A 23,278-nucleotide genomic window follows, 5' to 3' on the forward strand; every position below is an offset into this window, starting at 1 on the left:
CTTCTAAGTCTTTTGCTGTCTCTGACAGAAGGACGATGTCATTGAAAAAGCTCAGAGTACTTTTTTCTCGTTGAACTTTAATTCCTTCTCGAAATATTTATTTGGTCTCCTATACTGCTTTCTCAATGTTCATAATGAATAACACCGAGGATAGGCTACAAATATGTCTCACTGTCTTGTCTGCTAGTGCTCCCCTTTCATCTCTTTCGAGTCATGTAACTGAATGCTGGTTCTGTGTATTTTATACCTTCTACATTCAGAGTTTCGAAGACCGTGTTCTGGTCAACACTGTCAAAGGCTTTCTCTAAGGCTATAAATGCTGTACAGATAGGTTCGCCTTTCTTTAAAGTATCTTGTAAGATAATTCGTAGTGTCCATACTGTTTCTCATACACTTAAATTTCTCCGAAACGAAACTGAGCTTCCCCAAATTCGACTTTTGCCGGTTTTTCAAGTGTTCTACAAATAATAAAGGTGTCGGACAGAGATTGGGTTGCTACACCGAACCTGACAATGCTAATCGACACCACCACAGATATTAGCGTGGGCTCTCTGCAATCGGCAACGGTGTATGGGTGTTGCTCCTGAAGACCACACCTCTCCTGTCAGCACAGTAGCACCCTCACAACAGAGATCAGTATATATCTGAGCTAAGAAGGACTCTGACCATTTTGAGACCTTACCAATAGCAGGTAATAGTATCGAGTAAGACAGTGACAGAGTCTCTGATGAAATGTCCTTCGTAAATGTTGCATTTTGTACTTCAAGATAACAGTTTGTTAATTAGTGCGTCCCATGATTCTTTCGTAGCCCAAGACAGCTGTAAAGTATTCAGTACTCCCGTGGTATAGATCTGTGTCGAAGTAAATAAATCTTTTATTCATATGTATAATAAAGTGGACTAACATTTCATGTGCTCTAGTTTGATGTGCCACCTAACTGAGCAATCAAAGAACCCAGAGTTGTGGCTGGCTGAAAGTGGTTTCGCCTGGTCATACAATAATAATAAATAGCATCTGATGAAATGTGGAAAATTTCCGCTGTGGGAGCAGTCAAGAAGCTAGACGGAGTCTCTCAAAAAGTCTGGAAAACAGAGGCTATATAAGAAGATCGGAAAACAGCATTAATTCACCATACCGAAGGAGGATTAAGAGAAGGACGATCCTGCGTAGAGCAAATTTTAAATCTGAAATTCGTAATAAGGTATAGAAGAATAAGATCTAAAAGCATTTATATAACATTTGTAGACTTCAACATACGATTCAGTTTATGGTAAAACACATCCCACACCTTAAAAAGAGTTTGGAGATGACAACAAATCGGTGGCAATCAGAAAAGATACAATAACAAATACAAAATGTAAAATTAAATTTTTACGTGAAGCCTCCAAGTCTATTGAGATCATAACTAGCGTAAGGCAAGGAGATGGAGTGTCCCCACTGCTGTTGGACTGTGTGTTAGGAAAGGTATTCGGGGACTGGGGGAAAAGAACAGAAGAAGAAGAAATTAGAGGAACCACAATTGGGAGAAAAGGGGATAAGCTGAGTTTTGGTTGTCTGGCTTTTGCAGATGATATTGCCATATTTGGTGAATCTACAGTAGGTGCAACAAGGCAGATAAATCTTGTACAAGAGACAGCTTCAAAATCAGGCCTAGATATATCTTTCGAAAAAACAGAGTACATGACAGATGTGATGGAGACACTGAAATATATTAAAAATTGATTGTGGCAGAATAAAAAAAGCTTCAAAATTTAAATATCTAGGTGAAAAGAAGATAATCTAGCAAGGGCAGGGGAAATGGAGGTGGCTTTTCAGCTAACAAAAAATCTGTATTACAAGAAATCCGTTTCCATAAATGCAAAACTTAGGCATTACAATACCGTCATTAAACCAGAATGCTTTTATGCATCGGAATGGTTATCGTTAACACTAGAAGTACCGCACTTCGCCGTACCCCAAGTAGTACAATGTGGGTCATTTTCTACCCATAGTAGGAAACCACTATTTTATTCGTAATTGGATGGTGTCGCCATATTGATAATAAGTTCAGGAAGACTATAAAGCGAAACCAAAGGATAACTTCATGTCTAAAATAAATAGTACTGTCAAACATAAATTTTCGGAAATATGTTTTGTATTCTAAATTTTACAGAATAAATTCCACAATCTCTCATCAATCATCGTTAAAACAAGTAAGTAAAAGTATGTTACAAAGTTTTTGCTTCATAAAAAGATTGAATCAGAATCAAAACATATTGTTTATGCTGTACTAATAGTGTTTTTACTTTTACAGAGAAATGAGGTAAGTATCAAATAGTTGTGAAAGATTCTAAAACGTAGCAGGTGACTAAAATGCCGTGCGCGTTTTATTGCTTATTGCAACCAAGGAACTAAAACATATGAACAAACAATTTCAGTCTATAATTATAAATATTAGGAAATATATATTAAGAACAAATATTTCAGAGAATTGCATAAGCTGGTACGGGCTCATAGTTCAGACATTCGACAAGAGTTATTGCTTGGCAGCTTTTGCATACATACTTTTCTTAAGAGTGAGATAGCGGAAGGTTGGATTATACCTATTGCTGATTCTGGAATTAATAGAAGTATTTGTCCTATAATCCGCAAAGAGATTAAGTTTATTGTTATGGATGGTCCTGTATTTCCTAATGAAGCTAGCAATAAATGCCCAGCAATTATATTTGCTGGTTGTCTTACTGCTAATGTGCCTGGGCGAATAACGTTTCTAATTGTTTCAATTAATACTATGAATGATATTGTTTGATGTTTTACTTCTCTTTTTTGCTTAGCGTTTTGCAGGAAGCCTGAATTTGAAAACACCTATTTCCACATAGGTCAATGCCTGCAGGGGGAGATTGGCTCCTCTCTGCAGTTTGTAGAGGGTAGCAAGCTCATTTTCTACTCTGAGGATAAATTCCCGACGTGAAATTACCTTAGAGGTAAGTAACTTAAAAATTGTGTGAACCCTGATCGTCCGCAGCTCGTGGTCGTGCGGTAGCGTTCTCGCTTCCCATGCCCGGTTTCCCGGGTTCGATTCCCGGCGGGGTCAGAGATTTTCTCTGCCTCGTGATGACTGGGTGTTGTGTGATGTCATTAGGTTAGTTAGCTTTAAGTAGTTCTAAGTTCTAGGGGACTGATGACCATAGATGTTAAGTCCCATAGTACTCAGAGCCATTCTTTTTAACCCTGATCATGGCGAGGTAAGAGTATTGAAAAGACTTGCACAGGCCATCGGTAGGTGCCAGCTCTGACACTGTAGTGTCTAGCTATTTGGTCAACTATTTCGACTCCACGATTACTTTCTTTGTAAAACTTCTGGAAGTTTCTTCTCAGTACTCTCATTCACCTGACATCCAGCATAAATGCTACTCAGAATAAAGATTTTTTTTTTCCTTATCCCTTGGTATGATGTGAGAAAACTGTCACCTGACTTGTAGGTGTATTTCATAGAATGCGTCGTCTCCACATCGCGTGACCTCCGAAGAGTGCCCTTTTTGTTTCAGCTCATCTGCCAGTCTCACGTAGGTGATGAAGTTGTCAGTCAAGACGTTCCATAAGGGTGACGCGCCTGACATCTCCTGTCGTGTAAGAGAACTATTAGCAGTGCCCCAGACAGAAGTGTAGGAGCGATGGAGGGGGGGGTCTTCCCCACTGTAAAATTTGTTACTCTATACATTCCCAGTGTCACTCCATATGCATGTCGTAAGTCCGTAGAAAACTGAAAGCCGCGATGGTATAAAGTATCTCCCGGCCTCTGAATTCTTCGTATTTCACGTTCTTTTTGGCCCAAACTGTCCTAATATGTTCCAACATCTCGTAAATAACGTCGAGGCACGCCCAAAAATGATTTATTGGCTGAAAACCGGTATTACTGATATTAAATTCCTTTAAAATGAATATGGGTCAAAAATGACCCACATGGGTCACAGGTATCACAGGTAAATTTTTCATACTTCTAGGTGGTGAGTTGTACAACCTCGTAATTGAGACAAAGTCACGGGAGCGTTTGATCCTGCGATGATTATGGAAGGGAGTAGGGTCCTCGAAAAACCCTCGTGGTTCCAAATTGACCCACGTGGTACTTCTAGTGTTAAATACAGTCAAAGGATCAGGTGAAGAAGAGATGAAGGAAAGGAAAATAAACACGGAAATCTCGATATCAAAATGTGAGAATTGGAAATGGAAGTTAAGAAGTAATAAATAAGATTATGAAAAAAATAGAGCGAATATTAGACACGATTGGAAAGTGAAGAGTTGCATTCTGTGGTCACCTAAGAAGGTTAGATGAAAACTGGGTAACAAAAAGAATTTTTAACTTCCTTCACAGAAACCCCAAAACATCAGTGATATGGATAAAAGAAGTGAATGCAGTCCTGAGAGAAATGGAAATAATGGAGGAAGAAATAGGAGAAAGGTTCAGAGCAAATGTAAAAGGTTTCAAGAGTTTCCAGGAGAAAACAAGAAAGATGGCAGGTGCAATACAGACAGAAGAGAGAAGACAAAAAGATGGGAAAGAATGACAAATTACTGGAAAGAAAGAAAGAAGAAAAGAAAGAATTCATAAATTATTTCACGTGGTCCTTATAGGCCAACCCAATTTTTAAAAAAATGTTTTTTTTAAATTAAATGTAAAAGTGTGATGGTTGCGTGATGTGCACAACTGTCAGCACCTCCATTGTCTGGAATTGTAATTATTACGTTCTTGTCTCTGGGGGAAATTTTCCCATCTAATGTATGTTGTACATTGGTACAATGGATCTGTCATGGTTGGTTCTCAAAAACAATCTCAATAATTTGGTGAGAAGTCATCTGCTCCTCGGATATGGTTTCGACTGAGGTGTATGGGAGCTCTATATAATTTTTCATGAATCTCGTATCTCCCATCTCATGTTAATCTACGTCTTCCCCCTCTCCATCACACGGTCTTAAAGTTCAATACGGTTATAGGTATAGTACGATAAACTCTTGTCAGCAATTAGTGCTTATCTGCTGGGTGATTGCCTCCAGACACAGGAAGCTCTTCAACCTCATGTTATCACTGGAGGTGTCGGACTCTCCCCCATATTGCTTGTGCCCCTTTGCCCATTATGCTTCCCTGCAGAATTAATTCAGTAAGCAGTTTCTCACACTTGCCATTTGATCTGATTCGTACCTACAGCTATTTGAATACTTTAGCTTCGGTGAACTGATCTCGCACTCGTGCTATGAGTTTGACGCGTCTGTTCACGCAAGATTACTAAACTGAATGATAATTTGACTTGAAAGAGAAACTGAAACTGATCAGTGGAAAGACAACTGTTAAAATTAACTGGATCAGGGGACCATTGTTCATGATGGATGCGTTTCTGTCAGGGTCCAAAGTGACTTCCAGAAAACTGCTATAAAATTTAAAAGAGATTACATCTTTCAACTTCACCATCAGTTTTACGGGGCTGTTATCGGTTATTTACGGGCGAAACGGGAACATAGCTTGGAGTCTGTGGCGACATCATTTAAGGTTCCGCGCATTGTGATAACCGGCAGTTAATCTCAGGGACGCTGTAGCAAGTTGAAAATGAATAAATGGCAGAATACAAATTAAAACATTTCATGCATTATATGTTGTTGTTGTTGTGGTCTTCAGTCCTGAGACTGGTTTGATGCAGCTCTCCACGCTACTCTATCCTGTGCAAGCCTCTTCATCTCCCAGTACCTACTGCAACCTACATCCTTCTGAATCTGCTTAGTGTATTCACCTCTTGGTCTCCCCCTACGATTTTTACCCTCCACGCTGCCCTCCAATACTAAATTGGTGATCCCTTGATGCCTCAGAACATGTCCTACCAACCGATCCCTTCTTCTGGTCAAGTTGTGCCACAAACTTCTCTTCTTCCCAATCGTATTCAATACTTCCTCATTAGTTATGTGATCTACCCATCTAAACTTCAGCATTCTTCTGTAGCACCACATTTCGAAAGCTTCTATTCTCTTCTTGTCCAAACTATTTATCGTCCATGTTTCACTTCCATACATGGCTACACTCCATACAAATACTTTCAGAAATGACTTCCTGACACTTAAATCTATACTCGATGTTAACAAATTTCTCTTCTTCAGAAACGCTTTCCTTGCCATTGCCAGTCTAGAATTTATATCCTCTCTACTTCGGCCATCATCAGTTATTTTGCTCCCCAAATAGCAAAACTCCTTTACTACTTTAAGTGCCTCATTTCCTAATCTAATTCCCTCAGCATCACCCAACTTAATTCGACTACATTCCATTATCCTCGTTTTGCTTTTGTTGATGTTCATCTTATATCCTCCTTTCAAGACACTGTCCATTCCATTCAACTGTTCTTCCAAGTCCTTTGCTGTCTCTGACAGAATTACAATGTCATCGGCGAACCTCAAAGTTTTTATTTCTTCTCCATGGATTTTAATACCTACTCCGAATTTTTCTTTTGTTTCCTTTACTGCTTGCTCAATATACAGATTGAATAACATCGGGGAGAGGCTACAACCCTGTCTTACTCCCTTCCCAACCACTGCTTCCCTTTCATGTCCCTCGACTCTTATAAGTGCCATCTGCTTTCTGTACAAATTGTAAATAGCCTTTCGCTCCCTGTATTTTACCTCTGCCACCTTTAGATTATATATCTTTTAGGAACTCATGGGACTTAACTAATTTATATTAATTGAATTACAAACGATTCTAGAGCTAATACATGACACATCACATTCGTCCACGCTATCAGTACAGAGACTAACAGACAAGGGAGAGCAAATCCGAGCAGGATCGCTCTTCTCATACTTCCTAAAACAAGAGAAATCGTATTACAATCGATCGCAGACAGCCATAGACGGAGTAGCACTACATCTTTGAGATATTATTTATGAAATAATAATTACGTTCACAAAATTAATTTACGTAAGCCCACGCTTCTGTGCTTTCCACCATTTTTGCGACGTTAAATTTACATGAAATTTAATGCTTCTCGTTAATGCATCAAACGGGAGACTGTACCCTGTGTCTTAATGTTGAGAATACTTCGTTAGCTTCATATCACTCTGGTGTAGTGACGTTGTCTCTGATATCTGCATTCCAGATACGTGGCGCCTGTATCGTTGGCCAGAGATATTTTACCTCGCGGTTATACGTCTGTCGATGGGCTCTATAGTTTGACGGAGTCTTACGTCCGAGTCATCGCGACCTATGAGAACTCTGAAGGGAGCTGGTGGATAGGCGATGTTTGCAAGCGACACACAGATGGCAGGACTTGCTGCTGACCGTACGGCAGCGTGTGTGAAGGCAGCATAGAGCCTAGGTGGGGTGTTGCGGGCAAAGGGTATTCGCCCGTACAGCAGTGGTCGTTATTTGGTGGAACTGGAGTTCGTCGGGACAATCTGTGCCGTCTCGCCACGAATTGTTTGTAGCTTAGATTTAGTGTGAACTGCTCTGTTCAAAAGTATTCTTACTGGTGAGCCGCTCTATTTAAACATACTGGTTTGGAAATTGCTCTTCGATTCTCACCATCAGTGGTTACTGTTAAAGCTCGGCTGACCACATTACACTGTGTTCAACCACACCACGTCGGCTTATTTGTTATCTGAGTTGGGTTGGTTGTGTCCCCTATGTTAGTCCCCTCCAGCGTGTCACGTTCTACGGAACATGTTGGCTGCTAACTAATAGTTGATAATTGTAATTCTGGCACATTTGCCGCTGAAATGTGGACGATGTGCAAGATGAGGTGTTCACCGTTTGAGGGTGGCTCAGCGTGACCTTACTGCTGTGAAATTTGTTTAAGTTTTGGAAATTCTGAACTTCCATTTAAGCGAGTCTCACTGTAACTTTACTATTTTCAAGTTGTGAACATTTGTTGAAGTTTGAAAGGTTTAACTCCCCCTTACAGTAAGGTTCAGTGTAGATTTACTATTATGAGTATTTGATTACGCTTTCGAGAAATTTTTTAATCATTTTTAAGAGCGCCTCAGGATACGTTTATGTCTATTGGAATCCACCCTTCCTTTAAAGTTTTGAAAAGGTTTTAATCCACCTTTTAAAGGTGGCGTAATTGAATCGTTACCTTTTGTAGGCATTGGTTTAAAGTAAACTTTAACCCTAGCACTACCAATTGAATTTTTGTCACGTGTAATATCAACAAGGGGTGAAGGTGGTGGGGGGTGGGGTGGAGGGGGGGGGGCTCGGAGATCCAGGAAGAAAGCGGCTGTTACAATTTCTCATAACGCAAGTTTATTTACCTATGATACCACTGATGAAAACACTTAGAACTGCTTGGACATTATTTCTGCATACTGAATAATAATAGATTAAGTTATAAAAGGACCATAATCAACTAATCATAAAATTCACTTCGTATAATTTTTTCTCTCTAACGTTCATAACTGCATTCTCTTACAAAAAGACCATTTAATTTCAGTCCACTACATGAAGCAAACAGAATTTACCATCTCAATCTGAAACATTTTTCACAGATGTGTTTGCGGCTCTGAGTGCGGGTAAAAGTTCAATTTCCCAACTTGTACTTTATCTTTTTAGATGCAGCTTCTAGGCAGCATAGGTAGCACCTTCTACGTGTTTCTGGCTTTTTTGTTGATGGTGAAGGTTCCATAGTGCAACTAAGCTTCCGTTGTATGGTGCTTTCCATAACCATTATTACTGGCTTCTAAAGCCCCTACAAATTTCGAGCCCATTTATCTACATGAGGCCTTATTAGATCAAGACCTAAGTTAGTGACAGAAACTAGTCCGTAAATTAGCAAATTCTTTTTCCAGTTTGGACAGCTGAGAAGGAAGCTGAATATGCACTTACTGCTGCTGTATCAATGAGTGTGGAGAAGAGGGACATAGGTCATCTTCTTGTTTTCGTCTTGTAACGTCTTGCCATCTAGTCCATGACTCTCTTTGCAGGACAGTATAAAAAAAGATTTAAGTCAGTCTGTTCTGAGTCTGCTCTAATCACCCCTCCTGAGTGATAAGTCGGAACCATCAACAGCACTCGTTTTGTTTCTCACGGACTAGGGATGACGCGAGAGTAGCTGGGCTCTGTGTCGGAGGGTCAGTATGTACAAAGATCGATGAGCGTGCACCCCGGCCAGGTGTAGTCTTCATCTCTTCAAGTATTTATCGTCTATTCGACCGCAGTGTGCGAACAATGTGAAGTGAAAATCATTCCACAGATTCTAGCAAACCACACTGAACTCTAGTACCGCTCTGTACACTTGTTAGTCCTAAATTACAGATCACATATCTGGGAAAGGTATCTAACTGTCGTGATTTGAACCCATGATAAGTAAGAGCCCTATACAACGAAATAACTCATCTTCATCGGTGTGTTGAATACATAGTCGAGAAGCCTCTTCATCTGAGTTGTAAAGCCTTTATCGGAGACTCAATTTTTCCTTGTCTTAGCCCCGTTTTTTGCCACGCCATATTTTGTACAGAACAGCAATATTCTCGAGATGGCTCCGTAACAAACTCGCGTCCATTTATGGCAACGAATTTGTCACAGTTGGTGTCATTAGGATCTGTTGGGTTCCAGTGAACCTTATCTTCATTTTCAGTCGGTGAATTAGTTTCAATTTCATCCACTCCACTTTCATCGAAATATGATTCGTTCAAGACTTCTTCAAGCACTCTTTCAATAGAACTACCAAGCAAACGTTCTCTATTCATGTTACTTGATCAATAGAAGCAAAAACAATGAAAATAAAAACATTCGATTCCATAAAAATGTGTTTGAATAGAACAATGCAAAAGTTCGTTTCGTTTTAAATATTTATAACCAAAGTTCCAAAGTCTCCATCAACTGAAATCCTCCCTTCGTGTTACGGATGGAGGAGGCAGGGGCTTCTAAGGCCCATGGAAAATCAAATCAAATAAATGTATTTTAACCACCAAATTCTATAATTACCCAATTGTAAATGCAACAATAAAAAAATAGCTTTGATATCAAGTTAGTATATCAAAGAACGTGCATACAACACATAAATATTCAGTCAGCGGGCCTACGAAGCCCCCTGCTGGTAAAACAAGAGTTACTGTTTTTTTATGCTCTTATTAATAGTTAAGCTCACACTAATCATTGAGCAAATAGTTGATGAACATCGGAATCTTGTTCTGCAGTAAGCTGAGTAGTGTAAAGTCGTCACTGCAAATGTAATTCACACTAGTATGTGTCGCTGAAGCTTAAGTAAAGTTACGGATCTTGTATACATAACATTTTCAAGTATCTGAGTTTTTTCAGTTCCATTATACTGAAAAAGTTGTAGTATTTTCAGATTTCAAGTCAAATGACATCTTGCTTTGGCTAAAGTTTGTCTAAACATTTGTCCTGGGTCTCTGTTTTACGATTCAGATTGCTGAGCTTGTCTGTAAAATCATATCTGGCTTAATTGTTCTCCGCATGTTACTAATTTATACGGTTTGAAGTTTGTTATAAGATATTTTTCGTGTGCCCCCGACTTGGGTTCAGTCCTTCCATTCTAGCAGCCCGTGTCATTCTTCCCATACCCATCAGTTTCTATCAAGTAGCTGTCCACAGTAGTACTTCAGCGTACGTTTCTCTCTCCAAGCGAAGACGTATGGCACAACAGATATAAAGTTCCGCACTCTACCTAGTTTTCAGACTTCTCGGAATCCACTGAACACATTCTAAGACATACTGGCCCAGTTATTGTTTCTGTGTAATTTTAAGCAAGTAATATTATTGCCCATACTTTCCTTTCAGAGTTACCTATTGTGATACAAACACAAGTAAAATCTGACAATGGCAAGTACTTTTTCTCATCACCAGACGATGATTCCTATTTCCTTCCCCGACTAGTCTCCTAAATATCTGATTTGAAGTTGATGTGGCTTTTGTGCTATTGATGTTTTGTGTTTGCCCTCTGAATGTTAAGTTTCTCCATATTCATGCTGAAGACGTTTATAACTTAACACTGTGACCGAAAAAGAGTGACCGAAAAAGAGCAATGTATTATTATTGTGAGTACAGGGAAGGTACTGGAACGGAGTTGGACTAGTTTTTACTAACCTGATTGTATTTTTGTTGAAAATGACTATCTGATGATGCATCAATTATAAACTGTTACGTCGTTCACCATCCGAAATATTTCCATTCTGCTGTCTCTCTCTCTTTTTTCGGAAATACCGACTTTTCGTCCTGAGGGTGCGCAGCGCTATTGAGTTTAACTTCCAATGGCGAAACGCAGATATCGGAAACTGCGTACTTCAGGGGAGAAGCGCAAAGTCAGTTAACAAATTCACCGCTTCTGTCCGAACTCTTGCGGAGAATGTGGAGCGAGGAAGAGGGTAGAACGGGGGTGGAGGATGTTATTTAGGCCTAGAAGTTTCTTTTCATGAGACTCGGGAGTTCGAAGCATTGTAGAGATCGTGTTATTTGCTGTTCCGCCAGCACATAAATCTCCTAAGGTGGAATGTTAAGCAGGCAATATTGCTTCTATTTCTCCGGCTACAGCACTGGGTAGTAACACTACAAAACTGACGTAACTCACTGCTGGAAGTGACAATCATGTGACAGAACTTATGAAATACAGGAAGTGCCCATTTCTTCTTTAAGTGTTTTTAATCCACCTGATTAGATAAATTAGACGTGCAGCTTAGTAACTCGACTTAACCTACTTCGAGTTATCAGCCATCTGACTGTTGTATGCAGCCCACCAAGAATTCCTCTCTAGCGCCAACCTCTTTATCTCACTGTAGAACTTACAACCTCCGTCCTCAACTATTTGCTGGGTGTATTCCAGTCTCTTTTTTCCTCTACAGTTTTTACCCTCTACAGCTCCCTCTAGTACCAGGGATGTCATTCCTTGATGACTTAACAGATCTCCTACCATCCTATCCTTTCTGCTTCTCAGTGTTTTCCACATATTACATTCCTCTCCGTTTCTGTGCAGAACCTCCTCATTCCTTACCTCATCAGTCCACACAATTTTCAGCATCGTCTGTACAGTCCATTGTTCAGTACCATACAACGCTGTACTCCAAACGTCTGTTCTCAGAAAATTCCTCCTCAAATTAAGGCTTATGTTTAAGAGCAGTAGATGTCTCTTGGCCGGGAATGAACTTTTTTGTCAGTGCCAGTCTGCTTTTGATGTCCTCCTTGCTCCACCCTCCACCTATTAAGTAGATTTTGCTACCACCAACAAACCTCATGTTTTCTATCTGTTCTCATTTCTGATACGTCGCATTACTTCCGTCTATCTTCGATTTACTTTCAGTCCACATTCTGTACTCATTAGAATGTTCATTCCCTCCAACACACCCTTAATTTTTCTTCTCTTTCACTAAGGACACCAGTGCCATCAGTGAATCATATCATTCATATCCATGAATTTTAATTCCACTTCACTACCTTTCTTTTATCCCCATCATTGATTCTTGGATGTATAGACTGAGCAGTAGGGGCGAAGGCTACATCCCTGTCTTACACCCTTTTTAAACCAAGCACTTCGTTCTTGGACGTCCACTCTTATTATTCCCGTTGACTCTTGTAACTGTTGTATATTACTCATCTCTCCTTACAGATAACCCCTATTTTTCTCAGAATTTCAACATCTATCGCCATTTTATGTTGTCGAGCGCTTTTTCCAGGTCGATAAATCCTACGAAGGTTGCTTTTCTGTAGTCTTGCTTCCATTATCAACCGCTACGTCAGAATTGCCCCTGTAGTGACTTTACCTCCCTAAATCCAAACTGATCGTCATCTAATACATTCTCAATTTGTATATTATTCGTGTCAGGAACTTAGATTCTTAGGATGTGAAGCTGATTATGCGATAATACTCACACTTGTCATGTCACGCAGTCTTCGGGATCGTGTGGATAATATTTTTTCACAAAGTCAAATGATATATCGCCAGAGTCATACATTCTACACACTAATGTGAATAGTTGTTTTGTTGCCACTTTTTCTAGTGATTTCAGAAATTCTGATGGAATGTTATCTATCCCTTTTGCCTTATTTGATCTCAGGTCTCCCAAAGTTTTTTAAATTCTGATTTTAATAATGTATCCCCAACGTCTTCCACATCGAATCCTGTATCTTCTTCTGTCACATGAGAAAAATCTTCCCCGTCGTAGAGAACTTCAATGTACTCTTTCCACCTATCCGCTCTCTGCTTTGCATTTTACAGTGGAATTCCCGTCGCACGCTTAATGTTGGTACCCTTACTTTTAATTGCACCGAAGGTTGCTTTGAGTTTCCTATATGCTGAGTCAGTCCTTCTGATAGTTGATAGTCATTTGTTTTTCGATTTCCTCACATTTCTCTTGTAGCCATTTTGCCTTAGCTTCCCCTCAACTTCCTATTTATGTCATCCCTCAGCCACTTTCATTTCTGTATTCCTGAATTTCTCTGAGCATTTTATACTTCCTTCTTTCATCGATCAGCTGAACTATTTCTTCCGTCACCCACGATTTCTTCGAAATTACCTTCTTTCTACCTATGTTGATCTTCGTAACTTCTGCGATTGCCCTATTCAGAGATGTCCATTCCTCTTCAACTGTACTGCCTACTGAGCAATTCCTTAATTTAGTATCCATAGCCTTAGAGAACTTCAGATGTATCTCGTCATTCCTTATAATTCTGTATCCCACGTCTTTGCGTATCGACCCTTCACGTCTAATCTCTTAAACTTCAGCCTACTCTTCATCACTACCACATCGTGATCTGAATCTATGTCTGCTCCTGAGTACGTCTTAAAATCCAATATTTGATGTCAGAATCTCTGACTGACCATGATGTAATATAAGTGTAACCTTCACGTATTACCAGGCCATTTTCAAGTGAACCTCTTCCTTTTGTGATTCTTGAAAAGAGTATTCGCTATTACTAGTTGAAATTTATTACAGGACTAGAGTAGTCTTTCTTCTTCCTCATTTCTTGCAGCATGTCCATATTATCCCTAACGCTTTCTTCTACTCCTTTTCCTGCAGCTGCATGCCAGTCCCTCATTACAATTAGATTTTCATTTCCCTTTTTGCTCTAAATCAAGTAGAGTGTCACCGCTTACGTGAGAATCTGACATACGCTGAAAACCAACTCACGAAAGAATATAATCGATGAGAGGTTGACATCAACATTATCTCGAGTGGTATCAACACTTACTGCAGCAGCATCTCCGCCACCACAGATTATGTCACTGATTCCATAAAAATATTGTTTGGGAACATGATATTGAGGCTACAGGATTATAATACGATCCATTATACATGTCAAGAAAAATCCAAGTGTGTCTAAAATAAGAAGGGTGGATTACTTAGTGCACAGTGGAACTGACAGATTGTATCTGTTAGCTGCCAGTGTGGGAAACGCATATGACGATGGACTCGATTACATATTGCATGGTAAAGTTCATGTTGTTTTCACATTAGAAAAATGGGTAGATGCATGCGACCAAAATCACATATACGTGGAGTTTATAGAGTACAACACACAATTATTCAGCAAGCGTTATCATGTTGTAAATGGGTGCGATGATGGTGAGTATTTACTAGGAATGTAAGACACTAAATAAGATTAATGTTTTTAAAAACAGTTGTAATGTGCATGTAATTTGCAACCCTATATTCCCCATATTACTTTTATATATGAGACATAAATGTATATTATTTCAGTGTTGTCTGGAGGGAGATGTGTACTGAGTTCACACTATCTTTGTAGCGTGCTGATGACCCGTAAACCTCTAAAGAAAACAACTGTTTCAATGCAAAGCATTTCAGTGCTCATATAAAAGTGGAATGAATTTACATTCAGTGTATTTTGTTTTACTATACACTCTCTGCGACACATTCATATCAGTTACTTGTAAAAGGACATTTTTTCAGTGCAAAGCACATAGCTGGTGTTGTGTGCAAAGACCATTAGTTACGAAATATTATTTAATGATGAATGGGTATGATGAAATATGAGTGACTGCTGTTCCTTAAAGTGTGGATGTTCTGAAAATAGTTGTATTGAACTAACACAAGCTTTTTAGCACACTAACACCTCAGTGCTGTACGAGAAATGGTACCCTCGCAATGCACCTCGGTTTTGAGATAAGAGTGGGATCAATTTATGTACAAAGATATGATTTTTCTTTGTAATGCAGGCTTTTTAGGAGACTTCTACAACTATATTTGGTACTTCTCAAGTATTGGACAGGGTACGGATGCGTTCGGATTTGTGAAATTAGCATATCATATGCAAAGCGTGAAGATGACTATTTATACAATAGCTTCAAAAAAAGGATTATTGACAAACCACACATTGTCGATATACATTACATCTAAATATATGTATGTATTGGGAAGCATAAACTTGGTATAACATTACACTGTCAAATCAAAAATGCACTCTATGTATCAAGGTACATATTCCTACATCTAAGAAAGTAGCATGAAACATTACCAGTTATATTTTAAATAATCATTCTGACATCATACATTTTCTATAATTGATACTTTGTTCTAAATAATCATTCTGACATCATGCATTTTCTATAAATGATACTCAGAAACTGCTTAAATTGGGTGACTAGCGGTAGTAAGCTAAATCCACGACATACATTCAAAAAAGCCTGCTGCACAGTTAATCTACATCTATATGATTAATCTGCTATTCACAATAAAGTGCATAGCAGAGGATTCAATGAACCACCTTCATGCTGTCTCCCTACCGTTCCACTCTCGAACGGCACGCGGGAAAAACGAGCACTTAAATTTTTTCGTGCGAGCCCTGTTTTCTCTTGTTTTATCGTGATGATCATTTCTCCCTATGTAGGTAGGTGCCATCAGAATGTTTTCGCAATCGGAGGAGAAAACTGGTGGTTGACATTTAATGAGAAGTTCCCGTCGCAACGAAAAACGCCTTTGTTTTAATGATTGCCACTCCAATTCACGTATCATGTCTGTGACACTATCTCCTCTATTTCGGGATAATACAAAACGAGCTGCCCTTCTTTGTATTCTTTGTACTTTTTCGATATCATCTGTCAGTCCTACCTGATGCGGATCCCACACCGCACAGCAGTACTCCAGAATAGGGCGGACAAGCGTAGTGTAAGCAGTCTCTTTGGTAGACCTGTTGCACCTTTTAAGTGTTCTGCCAATGAATCGCACCTTAATACCGTTCGAGACAGTATGCTCTACATATATACATCATTACTCATCTTCGACTAATTTTTATTAACGCTTCAGTCGTATCTGATCAGTTGTAAACTTTATCGGTTGAGCTAATAGCTTCTAAACTTTTCTTTTTGTCACACTTGTTCCGAACATTCTCAGTCTCTTGCTATATGGGTAAATAAAATTTCATTTGCTAAAAAGATTGTATTTATCTCTGTTAGACGATCTTTTGCCTCTTCTTTATTCTTAAATTAAATCTGAAATACATTTATGCCGTGTTTTATTGCATCTTATGTAAGTGGGTGGCTCTAATCAGGCATTCCTTAGGTAAGTTACAGTGCATACATCATTAGCTGTTATCAGTGCACAAGTGTGTACACTAATCAAACATTCTTTAAGTTAATTATAATTATTAAATTGTTACGCTGTCAGGAGTGGACTATTCCTTTGGGATACCAGAGCGGTATTTGGCTCTGCATTCATTGGAGTATCAACATCCAGCTGCGAGAAACTAGTATAATTTCTAAACATACCTTGGCCTTAGGCTTGTTATCTACATATTATTGTACCCCTTTCAATTACACAGTTATATCAATGAGCTTACGCGTCTATTTGTTGTCTCATTCTTAATACATATTACAGAAATGTTATATTATCAACTAACAACAAAATTCTAGATATGTTTTGTTTCGCGATTCTATCACGAACCGCATTTCATGCGTTTGACCTGTAATAAGAGTATTTTTGTTGAATACCTCCTGTTTTATTAAATCAGTTAGATGGATACTGCTAAACTACCGTTTACTTCTCTTGCAAATTGTTTAAAGTTGTTGATGATGTTAATTAGTACGTTTCTATTTATTACATTTCAGTTAGCGTTCTTACAGTTAACAGTACGTGACATTGACAGTTTTTTATATTGTTTAATAAAGCTCGATACTGTCTTCTCTTTCCCGGCTACTAGCATTTTCATCTTTCTGTCTTAACTAACAACGCATAAAGCTTCTCATGACCCGGTTTACGAATTCATCTACCTTGATTACTAGTCTACAGCAAAATTAATTTACTACAGTTTATTGCTCTATGGCCAATTATTTGACCACTACACAGCCATTTCCTGTCTAAAAAGGTCTTGCTTCAGCAAGTCAGCACTCAAGGGAATCGCCTATCTGCTTCATTCCCACAACTAATGCTCAAACCCTGTAGTGAGAAACTATCTTCTTAGCCAGTAAAATACATACACTCACTACTGGATGGGCAGCACCGCAGTCAGTTCTCTGAATATCTGCAACTCAGGCTAATTCCTTTTGGCCATTTTATTTACAAATATGCTGGATGTAACCTTTTACACTGCATAGACGATTTTGTAGTGAGACGACGCCTATGTTGGTGATCGTACACTCATAATCTGCCTCATCATTCCTGACGGATTTCTCTACCAAGCGAAACGTTAAATTATTTCCAGCATCTACGTTACTGTCTACCGTTTGTGAGGCTACTTCATTGCGTTCCTTCTTTGTGAAGGATTTCTTAGCCAACATTTCTCCTAATCTGTCTGACTTGTAGACTTCCTTTACCTCCGTTACCGGAACTGTCAGTTTTCCCCTTACGTTATTAAAGGATCCGAAACTGCTTTGCCAGTTCTCTTTTTCCTCTGACGTGAAATTTTTTATACCGTTTCACGTGTCCTTGGGAAACCCACGATACCGCAAATATTCTTCTTATCGTGATACAGTTGGTACTTCAGTATATATTCTTTCTTACATATAAAATATCAAATGTTTTCTGACACTGCCTTTTTTTAACATGGGCTGTATAACCTTTGTATACATCTGTTTTCTTTTTCCTTTTATGAAATACTTGGTGCTTTCTTATATTCGTTTTCTTTTTTGTTAAAATGCTTAAAGCATGACTGGCATGCTTTTGTGTTAACTAAATAGTTAACCCATGGACTACTGACGTTATTCTTTTGCCTGTTGTTGTTGTTGTGGTCTTCAGTCCTGAGACTGGTTTGATGCAGCTCTCCATGCTACTCTATCCTGCAAGCTTCTTCATCTCCCAGTACCTACTGCAACCTACATCCTTCTGAATCTGCTTAGTGTATTCACCTCTTGGTCTCCCTCTACGATTTTTACCATCCACACTGCCCTCCAATACTAAATTGGTGATCCCTTGAAGCCTCAGAACATGTCCTACCAACCGATCCCTTCTACTGGTCAAGTTGTGCCACAAGCTTCTCTTCTCCCCAATCCTATACAATACTTCCTCATTAGTTATGTGATCTACCCATCTAATCTTCAGCAGTCTTCTGTAGCACCACATTTCGAAAGCTTCTATTCTCTTCTTGTCCAAACTATTTACCGTTCCATGTTTCACTTCCATACATGGCTACACTCCATACCAATACTTTCAGAAATGACTTCCTGACACTTAAATCTATACTCGAATTTAACAAATTTCTCTTCTTCAGAAACGCTTTCCTTGCCATTGCCAGGCTACATTTTATATCCTCTCTACTTCGACCATCATCAGTTATTTTGCTCCCCAAATAGCAAAACTCCTTTACTATTTTAAGTGTCTCATTTCCTAATCTAATACCCTCAACATCACCCGACTTAATTCGACTACATTCCATTATCCTCGTTTTGCTTTTGTTGATGTTCATCTTATATCCTCCCTTCAAGACACTGTCCATTCCGTTTAACTGCTCTTCCAAGTCCTTTGCTGTCTCTGACAGAATTACAATGTCATCGGCGAACCTCAAAGTTTTTATTTCTTCTCCATGGATTTTAATACCTACTCCGAATTTTTCTTTTGTTTCCTTTACTGCTTGCTCAATATACAGATTGAATAACACCGGGGAGAGGCTACAACCCTGTCTTACTCCCTTCCCAACCACTGCTTCCCTTTCATGTCCCTCGACTCTTATAATTTCCATCTGGTTTCTGTACAAATTGTAAATAGCCTTTCGCTCCCTGTATTTTACCCCTGCCACCTTTAGAATTTGAAAGAGAGTATTCCAATCAACATTGTCAAAAGCTTTCTCTAAGTCTACAAATGCTAGAAACGTAGGTTTGCCTTTCCTTAATCTTTCTTCTAAGATAAGTCGTAAGGTCAGTATTGCCTCACGTGTTCCAGTATTTCTACGGAATCCAAACTGATCTTCCCCGAGGTCGGCTTCTACTAGTTTTTCCATTCGTATGTAAAGAATTCGTGTTAGTATTTTGCAGCTGTGGCTTATTAAACTGATAGTTCGGTAATTTTCACATCTGTCAACACCTGCTTTCTTTGGGATTGGTATTATTATATTCTTCTTGAAGTCTGAGGGTATTTCGCCTGTTTCATACATCTTGCTCACCAGATGGTAGAGTTTTGTCATGACTGGCTCTCCCAAGACTGTCAGTAGTTCTAATGGAATGTTGTCTACTCCCGGGGCCTTGTTTCGACTCAGGTCTTTCAGTGCTCTGTCAAACTCTTCACGCAGTATCGTATCTCCCATTTCATCTTCATCTATATCCTCTTTCATTTCCATAATATTGTCCTCAAGTACATCGCCCTTGTATAGACGCTCAATATACTCCTTCCACCTTCCTGCTTTCCCTTTTTTGCTTAGCACTGGATTTCCATCTGAACTCTTGATGTTCATACAAGTGGTTCTCTTATCTCCAAAGGTCTCTTTAATTTTCCTGTAGGCAGTATCTATCTTACCCCTAGTGAGATAAGCCTCTACATCCTTACATTTGTCCTCTAGCCATCCCTTCTTAGCCATTTTGCACTTCCTGTCGATCTCGTTTTTGAGACGTTTGTATTCCTTTTTGCCTGCTTCATTTACTGCATTTTTATATTTTCTCCTTTCATCAATGAAATTCAATATTTCTTCTGTTACCCAAGGATTTCTACTAGCCCTCGTCTTTTTACCTACTTGATCCTCTGCTGCCTTCACTATTTCATCCCTCAAAGCTACCCATTGTTCTTCTATTGTATTTCTTTCCCCCGTTCCTGTCAATTGTTCCCTTATGCTCTCCCTGAAACTCTGTACAACCTCTGGTTCTTTCAGTTTATCCAGGTCCCATCTCCTTAAATTCCCACCTTTTTGCAGTTTCTTCAGTTTTAATCCACAGGTCATAACCAATAGATTGTGGTCAGAGTCCACATCTGCCCCTGGAAATGTCTTACAATTTAAAACCTGGTTCCTAAATCTCTGTCTTACCATTATATAATCTATCTGATACCTTTTACCTGTATGTAGCCAGAAATGTTTCAACAATAACAAGGAGAAGAGGAAGAAGACATGGATGTGCTTATTATTGTCTTGCCGTGATATTCCTTATTATTTTTAACACTGGGCTAAAATAAGATGGTATGTTTTATGTAGTGAGTGTCACAATTCCGACAATTTATGTATATCAACAGCTATACTTTTTAGACGGCACCCTATTATGCTCCCCATGGGAGGCAATGCTATTAATGTATCAGTTACTGTGTTAAAGATACGATAATTTACAGTATCGGTAGATGAATAATTTTGTAGCAAACAGCCTCAAGTTTGATACACGTAGTAGATCAGTAACATATTCCATCACAAGTAGCGCCAGTGTAGTGAACAGCTGAAATGGCTAGTTTCACAGGTGCGGAGTGTGTGTCTGTGTTTTGGTTTCGTGAAACGAACACCACAACAACTGTTTAGTGTAGATCGATAAATATTGCAAAGACGGAACGATTTACTATCAGCAAGACGCTGCACCACCTCATTTTCACACTTAAGTTCGAGGTTCCCTCGATAACCGCTTCCCAAGTCGGTGAATTGGCTGTGAAGAGTGAACCGCATGGCCATCTCGCTCGCCAGACTTGATACCCCTGGACTTCTTTCTCTGGGGTTTCATTAAAAGCCATTTCTATGGTTCTCCCCTACCAAGCATTTTAGCCGACCTGAAAAATCGAATTTACTCTGCCGCTGCAGAAGTTGCGCCAGACTTGCTGCAACACGTGTGAGAAGATATTGGATACCGGTGTGCATGTGCCACATCACAAATGATAGTCACATCGAACCAAAATGACACTTGACACTTTTATGTGAAACCTGAGGTTGTTTCCTATCAAATGACACGTCTACCGATTCTGTAAGGTATCTCAATAAATTTCTGTAACACTCCAAAGTTATAACGTCCTTTTTCTCTCACTCTGTACATAATGTAGTAACTGTTACGGTTGCGCTCTAGAAAATATTACTGCTGGTGTGCAGATGCTGTCGGAATTACGATGTTCACCACATAATGGCTTATTTACGTCTAGTCTTAAAACTAATAAGGAATATCATGAGAAGGACAATATTAAGCACGCCGATGTCTTCTTCCTGTCTCCTTGTTACTGCTGAAACATTTCTGGTTTCACTCAGACATAAGAATAATGTTAATAATCGATGGGGTTAGCTATTCAGTTACTATAAAAAATGTTAGTCATTTTTTAGGTATGTTAGCAAAAACAAAACGATTATAAGACAGTATCAAGTAGTTCAATGAAAATAAAAAGAAAATAGATATAGCCAAGTGTCATACAGCCCATGTTATAGAAAACGGAGGCAGTGTAAGAAAATATCTGACATTTTATTTTTAATACGGAAAAGAGTACACACTAAAGTGCCAAATGACGGCCGTTGTGACCGAGCGGTTGTAGGCGCTTCAGTCTGTAACCGCGTGACTGCTACGGTCGCAGGTTCGAATCCTATCTTGGGCATGGATGTGTGTCATGTCCGTCGATTAGTTAGGTTTAAGTAGTTCTTAGTTCTAGGGAACTGACGGCCGCAGATGTTGAGTCCCATAGTGCTCCGAGCCATCTGACCCATTTTTTTAAGTACCAACTATATCACGGTAAGAAAAGGGAAACAATGTTTACTATGTCGTGGGTTTCACAAACATAATAGGAAAGGGCACGGGGAATGGCATCAAGAATTTCACGGGAGAGGGAAAAAAAACAAACAAAAAGTAAAGCGGTACGTTGACAGGACGAAGAGTTAACCATGGTTCATCCTCTTGAGGACGACGGGCACCACCGTCCCCCATTTACGATAATACAAGTTAACTAGCTTGTCTATTTCTACTGACATACATATCAGTTCTTTGTCCCGAGGCCCATTAATGTTGTCACTCATATATAACAGTGTTATCACCAGATATTTTAATATTTATTTTGCACTTTCTGACATGACTGCCTGTTCTTTCTCCTGAAGGCAATTCATACTGCTCTCCGTCGTAAACAAAGGGATTATTTGGCGTTTCCTCTGTGTTTTCTAAGACCACAATCTGTTTCTCCTCCAGACAACAATTAACACAGTAGTCCACAAGAATCGGTGGGATAACTGTATCAACTACTGGTAATTCATCACCTCGAACTCATATATAGGATTCTCCTAATAAAAGAACTGTACCGCATCAGTCACACGTTCCGAAATTCCGGTAGAGAATAATCCTAATGATTTTGGCGTGCCGTTACCTGCTTCGCTATTACTGCTGGCTCTAAGCTACGCTTGAAACTCTGATTCATCAAGAGAAGTTGCTACGAGCTCTTCCTCCAACTGAACCATAACTTCACAAGACTGATCATTTTATAGTGCAGAACTCTTTGTAAGACTTTCTTTCTTGTTACGAAAATTTATTGCATGCTATGAAACTGTATATCTCCCTTATCTCTTTCTATACTATCTAAATTCCTTAAGTCATTTAAAATATTATTAACTTTCTTTAATTTCTTTCCTCTCACACGCCTCTGCACATGAACTTGCAGTAAACTTTTTAATACTTTAATCAGCTATTCCTTACCTGTGATATAGTCTAACCACTGAACTAGATTTACTGTACAAGCCACTCAAAGAAACGCCCATATCCTTCCAATGCCGACCATATTTGTCGCCCCAATATATCTACATGGCAATTTTCTCCTGATCACACTCACACCAATACGTTTCCCTAAATAGCCTGCAAAATTCTTTTCATCTCCATGTGATGCATTCCCCATTTCTTAGCTTTCTTAACTAAGTGTGACATAACAAACTGAATAAATCTCTCATCCTTCCACGAGCTGTAGAAAGCGTCGTCAAATGCCGTTAAAAGTACTATTCAGTGTATCGTA

Source organism: Schistocerca serialis, chromosome 9 (genome assembly GCF_023864345.2).
Source record: "Schistocerca serialis cubense isolate TAMUIC-IGC-003099 chromosome 9, iqSchSeri2.2, whole genome shotgun sequence".
In the NCBI taxonomy this organism is placed as follows: domain Eukaryota; kingdom Metazoa; phylum Arthropoda; class Insecta; order Orthoptera; family Acrididae; genus Schistocerca; species Schistocerca serialis.